General features: G+C 40.3%; 1 protein-coding gene across 1 annotated transcript in view; it reads right to left on the bottom strand.

Annotated features, from left to right (window-relative positions):
- The window catches only part of LOC138717589 (all trans-polyprenyl-diphosphate synthase PDSS2-like), a 121,256-nt gene that overhangs the window by 24,873 nt on the left and 82,495 nt on the right, over nt 1-13,888 (bottom strand). The window lies entirely within an intron of this gene.

The following is a 13,888-nucleotide window of genomic DNA, read 5'->3' as shown; positions in this document are numbered from 1 at the left end:
GATATACACTGCAAAAGAGTGATGCTGTCTCTCTGCTAAAATCCCTACCTCACTAACTCTTCTATCAAAGTTTTCAGTTAATATAAATAAAAAAACAAGCCTCTTTTCTTCTTTTTTCTACAGCGTGAACTATAGAGTGTATTCTCACAAGGACATTCACAGAACTAATAAATCCCAGTTCATGAATATGAGACAGTACCTCAGCTGGGCTTTGTTTTGTTTTGGTTTTTTTTCCTGCCAAGTAAATACTTCACAATACCTCTCATTGGGAGCTGTTAAAATTCTAATCTTCGTGGCTAATACAGAAAAGTCAGAATCCATAGAAAGGTAACCTTTCAAATGTGATCATTTGGTATTCGGGTGCCCTGGGAATGCACTGTGGATGTATTTAGTGCATGGCCTGAGGCTCAGCTGTACCACATACACTGAAAGTCTGCAACACGGGAATGTTTAAATCAGATTTATCAATCTGTATTATCTTCAGGGTTCAGACTTTTTATTTTATTCAAGCGAAGCCTAAAAATCTGAACTTGATCCAGAATGTAAAACAAGTAGCCCACAGTCTCCCTGGAACTACTGTACAATTTGAAGTCGTGCACATGAACTGTCTTAATTGGAACAAAATACTCAGATTTATTGTAAAATTAAATGCAGGCATTTCAAATAAGCACACCTTAAGGCTACCCCTTTAGTAGCTCACAAAGTTTTAATTTCTTGAACGTTTAATTTCCTATGCATATGAGTCTATATCTGATTCTTCTTTTTGCTTCCTAAAATTCAATGCAGTTCTTATTGAATTAAAAGATTTCATTTCAATTTTTATCATTCTTGTAACTGAAGACAAGAAGTCAAATGATAAAACCCCCAACAGAAAGATATTTTAACATTTAGGCATACTTCATTTGATAATAAAACCACATTTGTATGCTAGTTTTGAGTACTAGCAGAAAGGTTTTGTGTTTTCTTTTTTTTTTTTTTTAAACATTGGTTCATATACATATTCATATACACAGAGCAAGCGCTAACTTTAGAAATGGTGCTGATTAAAAGTCATGTTTTTTCTTGCAATGCATATGGGTTAATTTGCAAGACCTATAAAAACAGGCTAAAAAAAAAAATCACATTGCCCTTTAGGAAACTAGATACCAAAGAAATATTGTAGCAATATGAGCTGCAGGGGAACTGAAAGGACAATGATCCTACAGTGTTACCAGATGTGTTGAGTTATTTAAGTGGGGAACAGAGAAAATGAGGAGCTTTTTTTTTTTTTTCTGCCTCCCCCCCCCTTCTTTTTTTTTTTAAGGTATCAGATAAGCGCTATTCCCAAATCCAGGAGGATCGAGTATCGCCAATAGGTCTATGAAAGTCTGTAACTAAATGCCCAGGATCAGATTGTATTACAGTTTATACAAGCAACATCCCAAGATTCTTCTGATGGCTCAGACACATAATACAGATCAATCACTCACTAAAAAATGTTATGGTTTGTGAAATGGTCTGAGCTCAGAGACCTACACTGGTAATATGAAGAGGAATTCACAAAGACACTGAGTCCTACTCTAAATGTCAAAGTGATAGTATGAACTTTTTAACAATGCATCTGGCTCTGGATAAGCAGACCTTTTCCTCTCTTGCCTGAAACTCTAGACTGAGCAGGACCCTGTTTTGGGGTTTCTTTTTTCCATCTCTCCTCTCTCTTTTTAGTGCAACTCTACTCTCAAAGGCAATTTTAACTGACTTAAAACAATTTCAGTGAAACATTTGTGAACAATTGTACCTCTTCCTCTTATAGTTTATAAAACATCTTAGGAGAATTACACATCCACTATTTAGAAGAATCCATACATTAAATAACATTAGGCCTTCAGTGACATATTGAACGCTATATGTTAGCAAGAATTTAGTACTAATATTACCTCTCTTCTTTCCAAATAGCTCCCCCCCTTTCATTTAATAATAACATTTTTCTAAGGTAAATGCAAGACCATACAGATCGTTACCAGTAATGAAATTCCAGTTTCAAGAGCACAGCGGGATGCTTGCATGAGGCTCTGTTACTTTATCAACCCTTAATCTGATCTATGAAAAGCATCTGCTGCATAACACCAGTGGCCTGAGGTCCTAAGCACTGGGGAAAGCAATGAAAAATGAGGAAACCAGGCCTTTTTACTCTGTATCCCAAACTGACATAGAGGAAGAAATAATATTACAGATTCAGTAGTATTCACGCAGTCAATGATACACTGACTAGTTCTTATGCAGCACTTTTAATCAGAAAATTGGAAAGGAAAGGACATCTGCTGAAAACTTATTTCTCTGTTTTATATAAGGAGAAAACAGTGACAGGGAAATGATTTTCCCCAAAATCATGCAGTATGTCAGTGGTAAAGCAGAAAACAGGATACAAGCTATTTCTTACTCTCATCAGTGCCCTTTTTGCCTGCCCAGTGCCCTGTTCCACTTGCCAACATTTCTGAGAAGCAAGTTTGAAGAGCAGGAAAGGTAGATGAAAAATGAAGTGCTCCCAACTGCTTTTCTTCTCATTTGAAGGTTGATCTCCATTTTAACAAGTTCAAAGATAGGGAATGGGAAGAACTGCCAGAACAAGTGCTTGAAAACAGCAGCAAAGGCAGCCTATCCATATTCTCTCTTCCCACTGTTTTTCCTCTCCTCTACACGCTTTTTTAGAAGCTCGATCGCTCTTATGTACTCAAAAGGAGCAGGAGTAACATTGTACTGAAAGAAAACAAACTTTCACTCTGTTTCTCATTTCCCACTCTGCATTAGCATCTTCCAAAGTGTTCTGTTTTCAGCTACCCCAGAGCATCCACAGGGCTAGGAGCAGCCCAGGGGATGACCACTTCCTTGCAAACGACAAATGAAAGCTCATGCAAATAACTTCATGTCCTTTAAATACACGTTCTGCAACATTTCTGCAAGGGATTGGGTGGTTTTTTTCCCTATGGAGGTATCACTTCAACAACTTTTAGAGAGATGTGATCTCTTCTGCTTTTAAAAGGTCAACACAAAGGCCATCAATTTACAATGAATGTAAGGAAGAGATGGATCAAACAAACACAAGTATCTCCTACTTTTAGGTAGACTAAGTGTAAAATGATGTAAATTCTGGAGACAAGCATGGGACGCCTGACTCCACAGCAAGAGCAAGCTCATGCTCTTACCTCTCAGATTTACACAAATAGCAAATAGCCCAGAAGCCTGTGGTACGCTTCTATGCCAGAAGAGCTCTGTGGGTTTGATGATCAGAAGCTCGATGAAACATAATTTGTTCTCTTCCAGTATGGTAACTTATTTGACAAAAACACACACCTTTGGACCTTCAATGTTCTTTAAATTCACTTTGACTCTAGCTTCTCAGACTCAGAATTTCTAAATATTGATTGAAGAAATAAAACAAAGCAGCGGTAATTTTCTTAGTGGTTCAGAAAGTTACTCAGGACATTCAACCAACCACACATTGAATTTCCTCCCTCTTTTCCTGAACTCAAACTAAATAATTCAGATAGTTCACTCAGGACACACCTATAAGATATTTCAGTGTTGAGAATTCCCAAAGCATTTTGCATACATGATGACACAGAATAGGGCCACACGTTCACCATTATGGGTACAGCGGCACAGTTCTTGCCTGCAGTTGATTGCCCTGGGAAACCCAGTTCCGTCTATAAGAAATAGTCAAGTAATTAATTAAAGTGAAACTTTAAAGCTAGAAGGACTGTAGCGAAACCAGAGAATAGAAAACATCTTGGTAGATCACTTTCTTCAAAGTTAGGAGATATGATCCAGACACCTCCAAACACAGTAAAAGAATGGATTCTGGGCCCCATTCATCCTTGATGAGATTTCTAAACACCTTGGATGAAAAAAACAGACATTGCTGCCATCAGTTTAGCAACTCAAGCACTCTGTTCCCTTTACTTGTCTTTGAAATATTTTGCTTAAAGTTCACTGCAACATAATATTGCATATGTATTTTTTCCTGTTTCTCATTCTAGTTTAAAAAAAATGAATGCATTTGAGCTCCATTCAATGTGTGGTGGTTTTATTTTAAATACAACAGCTGAAATGGAATTGATTACACAGACCACTCTGTTTCAGAGCAGTAATACAGTGTCTCTCCACGTTTGACCAGATATTTTCAAGGGGAACATCAGGGAAAGGATGAAGCTCCTGGGGGAAGACAGGAAGCAGCACTCAGAAGAACACAGCAACGGATATATCTTTTTTCCTCATCCTTCCTGATTTTAATTTCATAGAATCATAGAATAACCAGGTTGGAAGAGACCCACCGGATCATCGAGTCCAACCATTCCTATCAAACACTAAACCATTCCCCTTAGCACCTCGTCCACCTGTGCCTTAAACACCCCCAGGGAAGGTGAATCAAACACCTCCCTGGGTAGCCTCTGCCAGTGCCAAATGACCCTTTCTGTGAAAAATTTTTTCCTAATGTCCAGCCTAAATCTCCCCTGGCGGAGCTTGAGGCCATTCCCTCTTGTCCTGTCCCCCGGCACATGGGAGAAGAGGCCAGCACCCTCCTCTCTACAACCTCCTTTCAGGTAGTTATAGAGAGCAATGAGGTCTCCCCTCAGCCTCCTCTTCTCCAGGCTAAACAACCCCAGCTCTCTCAGCCACTCCTCATAAGGCCTGTTCTCCAGCCCCTTCACCAGCTTTGTTGCTCTTCTCTGGACTCGCTCCAGAGCCTCAACATCCTTCTTGTGGTGAGGGGCCCAGAACTGAACACAGGATTCGAGGAGCGGTCTCACCAGTGCCGAGTACAGAGGGAGAATAACCTCCCTGGACCTGCTGATTCACGCCGTTTCTGATACAAGCCAAGATGCCATTGGCCTTCTTGGCCACCTGGGCACACTGCTGGCTCATATTCAGTCGGTTGTCAACCAACACCCCCAGGTCCCTCTCCTCCAGGCAGCTTTCTAGACAGACTTCTCCTAGTCTGTAGCTGCACAGGGCTGTTGTGCCCCAAGTGCAGGATCCTGCATTTGGCCTTGTTAAACCTCATCCCATTGGACTCTGCCCAGTGGTCCAGCCTGTTCAGATCCCTTTGCAGAGCCTCCCGACCCTCCAGCAGATCAACACTTCCAAACAGCTTAGTGTCGTCCGCAAACTTGCTAAGGGTGCACTCGATGCCTTCATCCAGATCATTGATAAAGACATTGAACAGGGCTGGACCCAGCACTGAGCCCTGGGGAACCCCACTTCTCACTGGCCTCCAGCTGGATTTCACACCATTTACCACCACTCTTTGGGCCCGGCCATCCAACCAGTTTTCCACCCAGGAGAGCGTGCGCCTGTCCAGGCCAGAGGCTGACAGTTTCTCAAGCAGAATGCTGTGAGAAATTGTGTCAAAGGCTTTACTGAAGCCCAGGAAGATACATCCACAGCCTTTCCGTCATCCAGCAGCCGAGTCACTTTGTCATAGAAGGCGATCAGGTTAGTTTGGCAAGACCTGCCTTTTGTGAACCCATGTTGACTGGGCCTGATCATCCGGTTCTCTTGCATGTGCTTCATGATAGCACTCAAGATCACCTGCTCCATGACTTTCCCTGGCAGTGAGGTTAGACTGCCAGGCCTGTAGTTCCCTGGATCCTCCCTGCAACCCTTCTTGTAGACGGGCACAACATCAGCCAGCCTTCAGTCCAGTGGGACTTCCCCAATCTTCCAGGACTGTTGGAAGATGATGGAAAGGGGTTTGGCCAGCACATCCGCCAGCTCCTTCAATACCCTTGGATGAATCCCATCCGGCCCCATGGACTTGTGGGTGTCTAGTTGGGCTAGCAAGGCTCTGACTACCTCCTCTTGGATCATGGGAGCCTCATTTTGCTCCTCTAGGTCCTTGGTTTGTACACAGAGGGAACAACTTTCTTTACAATTAAAGACTGGGGCAAAGAAGGCATTAAGTACCTCAGCCTTTTCCTCATCCCCTGTCACTGTTGTTCCTTCTGCGTCCAGTAGGGACTGTTTGCTCTCCCTAGTCCTCCTTTTATTATTTATATATTTGTAGAAAGATTTTTTGTTATCTTTCACAGACTTTTCCAATCTGATTTCTAGTTGAGCCTTAGCCCTTCTGATTTTTTCTCTACACAATCTCACTTCCCTCCTGTAGTCCACCCAAGAGGCCTGACCCCTCTTCCAGAGCCCATAAACATTTCTCTTCTTCTTGATATCCCTCAAGATCTCTCTGTTCAACCAAGCTGGTTTTCTCCCCTGCCGGCTTTTTTTCCGGACCACGGGGATGGCTTTCTCCTGAGCTGCTAGGATTTCCTTTTTGAAGAGCTCCCAGCCCTCATGGGCTCCCTTGCCCTTAAGTACCGTCTCCCATGAGACTTTGCCAACCAGCCTTCTGAAGAGTTCAAAGTCTGCCCTCTGGAAATTTAATGCTACTGTCCTGCTAATCCCCCTCTTCACTTCACCTAGAACAGAAAACCCTATCATCTCATGGTCGCTTAGTCCTAGGCGTCCACCTACTGCCATATCCCCCACAAGGCCTTCTCTGTTCACAAACAGCAGGTCCAGGAGGGCACCCTCCCTTGTTGGTTCATTCACAAGCTGTGCAAGGAAGTTGTCTTCCACGCACTCCAGGAACCTCCTAGACTGCTTCCTTTCTGCTTGTATTGTACACCCAGCAGATATCAGGAAGATTGAAGTCTCCCACAAGAATGCGAGGCATTGATCTAGAGATTAACCCCAGCTGTTTACAGAAGAGCTCATCAGCTGCTTCTCCTTGGCTGGGTGGTCTGTAACAGACTCCCATCACAAAATCTACCTTCTGGTGGGCTCCTCTGATTTTAACCCACAGGCACTCAATCTCCTCATCACCACAATCCATCTCAACGGTGTCCAAGTCCTCCCTTACATAGAGGGCGACCCCGCCTCCTCTCCTACCCTTCCTATCCCGCCTGAAGAGTTTGTTCCCCACCATAGCCGTACTCCAGTTATATGAGTCGTCCCACCACGTTTCCGTGATGGCAACGACATCATAGGCTCCTTGCCCTACAACAGCTTCCAGCTCTTCCTTCTTATTCCCCGTGCTGTGTGCATTGGTGTAAATGCATTCCTGCTGAGCCTTCAGCCCTCTTAGAGGGAACAGAGTTCATTCCCAATTGCCTGGTAACTGGAGTAGCTAGCTCCAGAGTGCCTGTATCTCCCATAGCACCCCCAGGTGTGTTCTCCCCCACTTTCTGTGTGGTGATGTACTGGTGGTCCTCTCCAGCACACCCTCTCGGAATCACCAGCGCCTCACGTCCAGGCTTGCTCCTGTCTAGCCTGGGCTCAATCCCCTCCCCCTTCACATCTAGTTTAAAGCTCGGTTTATGAGCTTAGCTAGGTTTTTAGCAAGGGCTTTAGTCCCCCTAGGAGACACACGTCCCATCCTTAGTAGCAAAGCCTGGGGGTGTGTGAGCCACTCCATGATCAAAGAAGCCAAAGCCCCTTTCCTCACACCAGGCTTGGAGCCAGGCATTAATTGAATTCTTCTTCCTGACTTCCAGCTCCTCTCTATTTAGCCTTGGGATGGAGCAGAATACTATTAGAGCCCCAGAGCCCTCCATCATTTTCCCAATGGCCCTGATGTCTTTCTTGATGGCTTTGGTCTTTCTGTTTACTAAATCATCATTACCAGTTTGGACTACTATCAGAGGACAGTAGTCTGTCTCGTGGACCAGGGAAGGAAGTTTTCTAGCTACCTCCTTCACTGATGCCCCTGGTAAGCAGCAGACCTCTCTGTGGAGCGGGTCCAGTCTGCAAATGGGTCCCTCCGCTCCTTTTAGGAGGGAGTCCCCTACAACAATCACCCTCCTCTTCTTCTTAATGGAGGATGTTTTTATCTTTTTCTGAGGATGGTGCGGCCTAGGGAAAGATTCTAGACTGTGGGAGCCACCATCCTCATCCTCAGGATTTGACAAGCTTCCTTAGCTTAGCCAAATTAATTTCAAGAAGGACCACAAGCAATTCCTTCCTTTCTTAGTCTTTCTCTGGTGTTGAAACAATATCCTTTCCTCACACAACTACTACGACAGACCCTACTCCTTGCTGCTGATGTGTAGACTTGAAAATGTAGGAAGACTTCTCTGTACCAGTAAAGAAACAAATAAGATAGTCAGGAAACATTAAATATACACGTAAAAGTCCCTTCAACTTGCATTTGACTTCCCTCCCCAAACGAGGGGGAAATTTTTAGAAGTATTTCCACACTAAAAAATTCATGGATAGTTCTGAAAATTAAATATTCACCTGCATTGACACAGAAACACTACAACACTGGGAAGCTAAAGATGAAACTCAGTAAACAGCTGAAATTGGATTTTGATTGTTCAATAATATCTAAAAAAAGGAAACAAAACCTCTAAGGAGTTCTGGAATTGAATTTTCTTTCCTGGTAATCTCCTCAAATATCATAAGTCATACAGGTAACAAAGTGTGCCAGCCTACAGATTTTTTTTAATGTAATGTTTATTGAATTCTATTGGATTTACTATTTGAAATAATCTTGAGCTTTACTGTTTCTTGAACCTGTCCCTCTCTTAGCTGAAACACACAGAAACTATTCCTCACAGTGATTTGCTTCCTGGCAAGTTTTAAACGCTCTTGGAAAATACATTTGTGGTTTTCTTTACTCTGTTAATGGTGAATTAAGAGTAAAATAAAATGTGCAATGTAAACACATCACCCAAACCCACTACTCTGTGAAAACGTACTTCTTAGACATAAAAAAAACCAATCAGCAATCTGAATATTTTTAGTGTCATCAAATACCTACCTTAGGGTCAGTCTGCCTTGAGGATTTTCACCAGTGTTAAGTTACCCTTTTTATGCTGATGCAACATTATCTGCAGAAGGGGTTTTCACTAGTATAACGACTTTTATAGTGCATAATCCAGTCATTTTCCTTAACAATAACATAACCAACAGAAGAAAAATCATTCTGCCTTCTCTAACTCCACGTGGCACCTTGCACAGCGTATTACTATACATGCACAAAAGCACTCAATCAAGTGTTGATGAGTGGCTCAGGTTAGAGAAGTATGCGATTTCTTCAGCCTGACTCTTTTGGATGGGGAAATTTCATAACTTATCTTTCTTCTAAATAAAGCAGTGAACAAAGAAAGTATCATGACTACAGGGTTCTGTAGGTATAAAACTCTCCTCATTAATAAACAACACAGAAGAGCATGGCTGTAAAACACTAATTCCAGTCATGTTGGTGCAGACAACCATTAAATTGGGATATGTTCACAAATGAAAAAAACAAAATTCTGATCAGCTCTGAGTTGACAGGAATTCTACCTGCAACTGGTATTAACTATTTTGCATAGGCTGATCTGAATACACAGGAATCAGAAGTACCGCTATTTAGCATGACAGATGGAATCAACCAAATGAAGCTACAGATATTTGTTAAACTAGCAAATCAAAACCCCACTGTACGAGGGGTAGCAGCCATCAGATTCTAGACCCCAAGTCAAATGCTGCTGAATTTAAAAGCATTAGTATTAGCAACCAGCTCCAGTTCATCCAAAGATCAAATCTTCTTGCTAGCCAATAAGATGTCAAAGACCTCAGAGTTTTGTTTAAAAACAAACTAACTCATCTGCATTATTACTACAACTCTATGCACTACATTATATCGTTACACTGAAGCCACTCAAGATGTGAAGGCAATTTAATAAAAATTTGATGCTGGGAAGGTTCATTTTAAAGATGAGCAGCGCAAAAAGAGGGAAGGATTATATAATCTATCACCCTATTTACAAGACACATATAATTTAACCTCTCCTAGTAGTACAATGTGTATAAAGACCCGCTAGGAAAGAACAAAGAAGAGGAAGACAAATTTGTTTCAACAGTGTCCACTGACAGTATTAGGCAACGGACACAAATTAAAACATGAAATTCCATCTGGACACGTGAAAACACTTTACTGTGAGATTGTCAAACAATGGAACAGGTTGCCCAAAGGGGTTGTAAAGTCTCCATCTTGTGGAGATATTTAAAAGCCATCTAGATGTGGTCCTGAGCAACCTGCTCTAGGTGACCCTTCAAGGGGTTTGGACTAGATGATCTCATGTGGTCCCTACCAACCTCAACCACTCTGTAATACCAGCAGCTGGTGGAGGAGAACCACAGCTGATTTTGCATCCTCACATCCACAGCACCAGTAATAACTTCTCTTGTCTTTGAAATAATAAACCAAGGCCACAAAGCTGGTGCCAAATACTCTTATCACTATTGTAAATAACTTTGAATTGCAACTGAATCATCACAAAAAACTATTTTCACTTTTAAAAAGTGTATTCTCTGATGAAGTTGTACTCCAGGGGGACAGATGATATACTAACCACTGTAATCCTTCTGCAATGTTGTTTATTAAACGTCCTGTCATGACAGTCCACCTCTAGAACCAATTATGCCCTAAGATCCCACTCATCCAAAGATGTAGATTAATATGTATTAAGTCATCACTCAAAAAGATAATACTGTTAAGAGAGCATTTCACTAGAAACAGATTTGATTGCTTTTTATCCTACTACGCACTCTCAATATGAATCTTATTATGCTTAAGAAAAAGACTTTAAATAAAGCCAAGAAAATGGAACTTGTGATCTTTCACTGCTCCAGCTATAAAAAGAATGAAATTCGCATCCCAAATATCACTCACCTTCTGCAACTTCACAAAAATCCATTTTAATTTTAGCATTTGTATATGAGATAACGCAATTTAGCAATTAATATCCCTATGATGATTATTCATGGCCGTGAGAGAGACAGCTGTATTGAACATCTCTGTTTTAAGAAACCTGGACAGTGGTAATACCCATTCTAAGTAGGTGGTGAATGAAGCAGCAGAACTGCTGGCTCTTGAAAGCCCTTTCTCACAGTGCGCATCTCATGCAGAGTAAAACATGTACCCATGAGTTTTCAGTACTCAATTTCTCAGAATAAATTTTGTTTTCGTCTGAATATCCATTTCCTACATATTCCAGCAGAGATCAACATCTTGGATACAATTTCTTGCTGACAGTTAAGGAAATATCAAATACAGCCACTTCTTAATGTTTGCCTTAAATCTCTGAAAGGCAACTTCTTTAAAGTTTCTTTTAAAGTAGGAGAGGTTGGCTTTGAAAAAAACAACATAAGAACCTTTCCTCCATAATTTGGCCTTAACATTCAATTAAATTTATTTTTATATATATAAATACACACATACAATATGCATATAGATGTACCAGAGTCTGTAAGTATTTTTGACTCCTAAACCATTTGTCTAGACAGCTGCGAATTCAGTGTCGCACATAGTTGCAGTAAAGAACAGTGTGACAGACATTTCTAACCCAAACCATCCAGAACGCATTTCCCAGGTAGAGCAACTAGCCCCAAGATCTTGCATGACCTCTGTCTTTCCTCGCAACAAAATTAGCTTTTTCTTCAGTGTCTTCAAAATACTTCTCACTTTCTTCTTCACTGATGCTCAAGATTTACCTCTGAAGAAACCTCTCTCTTTCATCTGTAGATAGAATATTAGTATTTTCCACACCATTAGGTTAATTAGAATGAGCCATACAGTGGTTCTATCAGATAAAGAACTATCTAACAAGGTGTTAGGTGTAGCTGTGTGGTTTACCTCTGAGAAGGACAATATTTATCTAGAATAATGATAGGTAATCAGTTCATGAACTCAACCAGCAAAAACTGACTTTGGTCTGCCAGGCAAACCAGAGAGGCAGAAAGACACATCTGATTGCTAATATGAGGAAGGCAGGTTAAGGAAATTGTAAGTGAGATGATTCAGAGGCAAGAACATTAAACAGACTTTGTACAAACCAGTACAAAAATCTTTAGAAGTCTACTGAAAATCCATAAGAACCAGTACATAGCTTTTTCTCTGAGACTGTTACTTGCTTAGTCAACACAACATTGAGATGGAATCTCAAATATTCACAATTATTCTCAAAATGTTCTCCACAGTGCCATGTTTTGATGCTTTCAAAACATCCTTGTGGTACATTTTCGGGAAAGAGCTTCAGTCTTAGATTTGATGATTAACAGTGATATCCTTGACTATGTATTTTGATATAAGTCTCAGTGCTTCCACATTCTGCAGCAGTTGTTCTGCTACAAGGCAGTGGCTGCAATTCAAACACATCCATAAGGGAAGTGTCAGAAATTATCCTTTTTTTCTTTTTAAACAATTTTTTCATACAGAAGTGGGTGGACAAAAACCAGACTGAAATCTAAACATAAAATTTTCCAGCAGTTCCATGGCCAAGAACCACAGGAAAATGAAGTCTTTCAATACAGAACTATACTAACCCCAGTGGAGTCTAGCTTTGGGAATGCTTAACAAAAGCATTAGCCTTAAAAACAAGTACAGGTGCAAAAGGCCACTAAGGTAAAGGATAGACCTATTTGAGGAATGCGCTGCTTAGGAATCAAAGTTAAGCAGTTGTACTCTCAAAACTGACTTTCACTGCAATGCAATAGAACTCTTACAGATCAAAAGGGAAACTCCTTTTCACCTATTGCTATAATTACAAATTAAATATATTTTTTAGAATTTTGATTAAATAAATTAATAAACTGTGTCACCTAATCGTCTAATTTAAGATTACTTTTCAAACATATAACTGCAGCCATTAAGATAATGAAATTTTACAAATATTTAATTATATTACCAGTTATAGATAACAAAAGTGAAAAATCAAAAAAAGCCCTGTGATTCACACAATTGAATGCTTCATCTCTTCAGGTGTTATTTCAGGGGTTTTAAATTTACTTCTTGAAAACAAAAGCAAATAATGCCATTGCTAAAGAACTGTTTCACTGACACAAGCATGGAAAGGGGAAATGGAAAGAGGACAATGCAGTAATCAGGAGACTCACCAGCATAATTCTACAATTTTATCATCATCACAAGAACTGTTACCTCGACTGACAGCAGAAATGCTAGACAAAAGTTTTAAGGCAGTTGTGTGGGAAAAAACTGATTGCCAAGTACTGATTCCACCAAATTCTCATCTTTTATCTCTAACATACAGGATTTTCTTCCCCAGCACTCCATCAACTATTATATAGAGTAGTTTTTTGCTACCAAAGGAACTTCACATGACCGTCAACAAAACCTTACTACATAAACCTTTTTAAAAATTCAGTGTTTGAGAACATCAGGCAGTACAAACTACGTGTCCATTAAATGGACATAAAGTTTGTTTGAATTAGAATCTCTCATATGTTTTACTTTAAGGTAAACAAAAATAAAATTTACCTCTCAGAAGTGGATGCAAATTATTAAATTTTGGTGCAACCTAAAAATAATTTATTACAATAAATAACATTTTTCTTAACAATTGATTAATAATTACATATGGATCATAATGATGTATTTCTCAGTCCTGAAAGTGTGTCTGCATTCTCCAATAAAATCCATGCCAAGCTGTATGTCAATATTAAATACATATCTTAATATTTTAAGGTACAGAACTGTTTACTTCGGGCTGCCCAAATAAGTGTTTTGTTCTGTAATAATGCAATCATGATGGCTTTCTTGTTTTATGTCATCTCATATTAGGTTAAAGGTTCAAAAACATTACAATTCTTCCTTGGTTTTCTTCTCCCCCATTAGCCAGATAAAACAGTGATCATTAAGTGCACTTTTCCATAAATTAGTTCAGACCTCTTCAAATATATATATGTTTTTCAGTAGTGTTTGGTTTTGAGACACACCCCTGAGGCACCCTAAAATACTAAATTAGAACAAAAATACTCAGCAAGAGATACTATCCCACTCTCTATCTAGACCAGTACGTTATCACCAAATGGTGCCTCAGGAGAAGGTAGGGCAAGACAGACCTGA

This window comes from Phaenicophaeus curvirostris, chromosome 2 (genome assembly GCF_032191515.1).
Source record: "Phaenicophaeus curvirostris isolate KB17595 chromosome 2, BPBGC_Pcur_1.0, whole genome shotgun sequence".
Lineage (NCBI taxonomy): Eukaryota > Metazoa > Chordata > Aves > Cuculiformes > Cuculidae > Phaenicophaeus > Phaenicophaeus curvirostris.
Note: the sequence above shows the minus strand (reverse complement) of the source record. Positions and strands in the feature narration are given on the sequence as shown.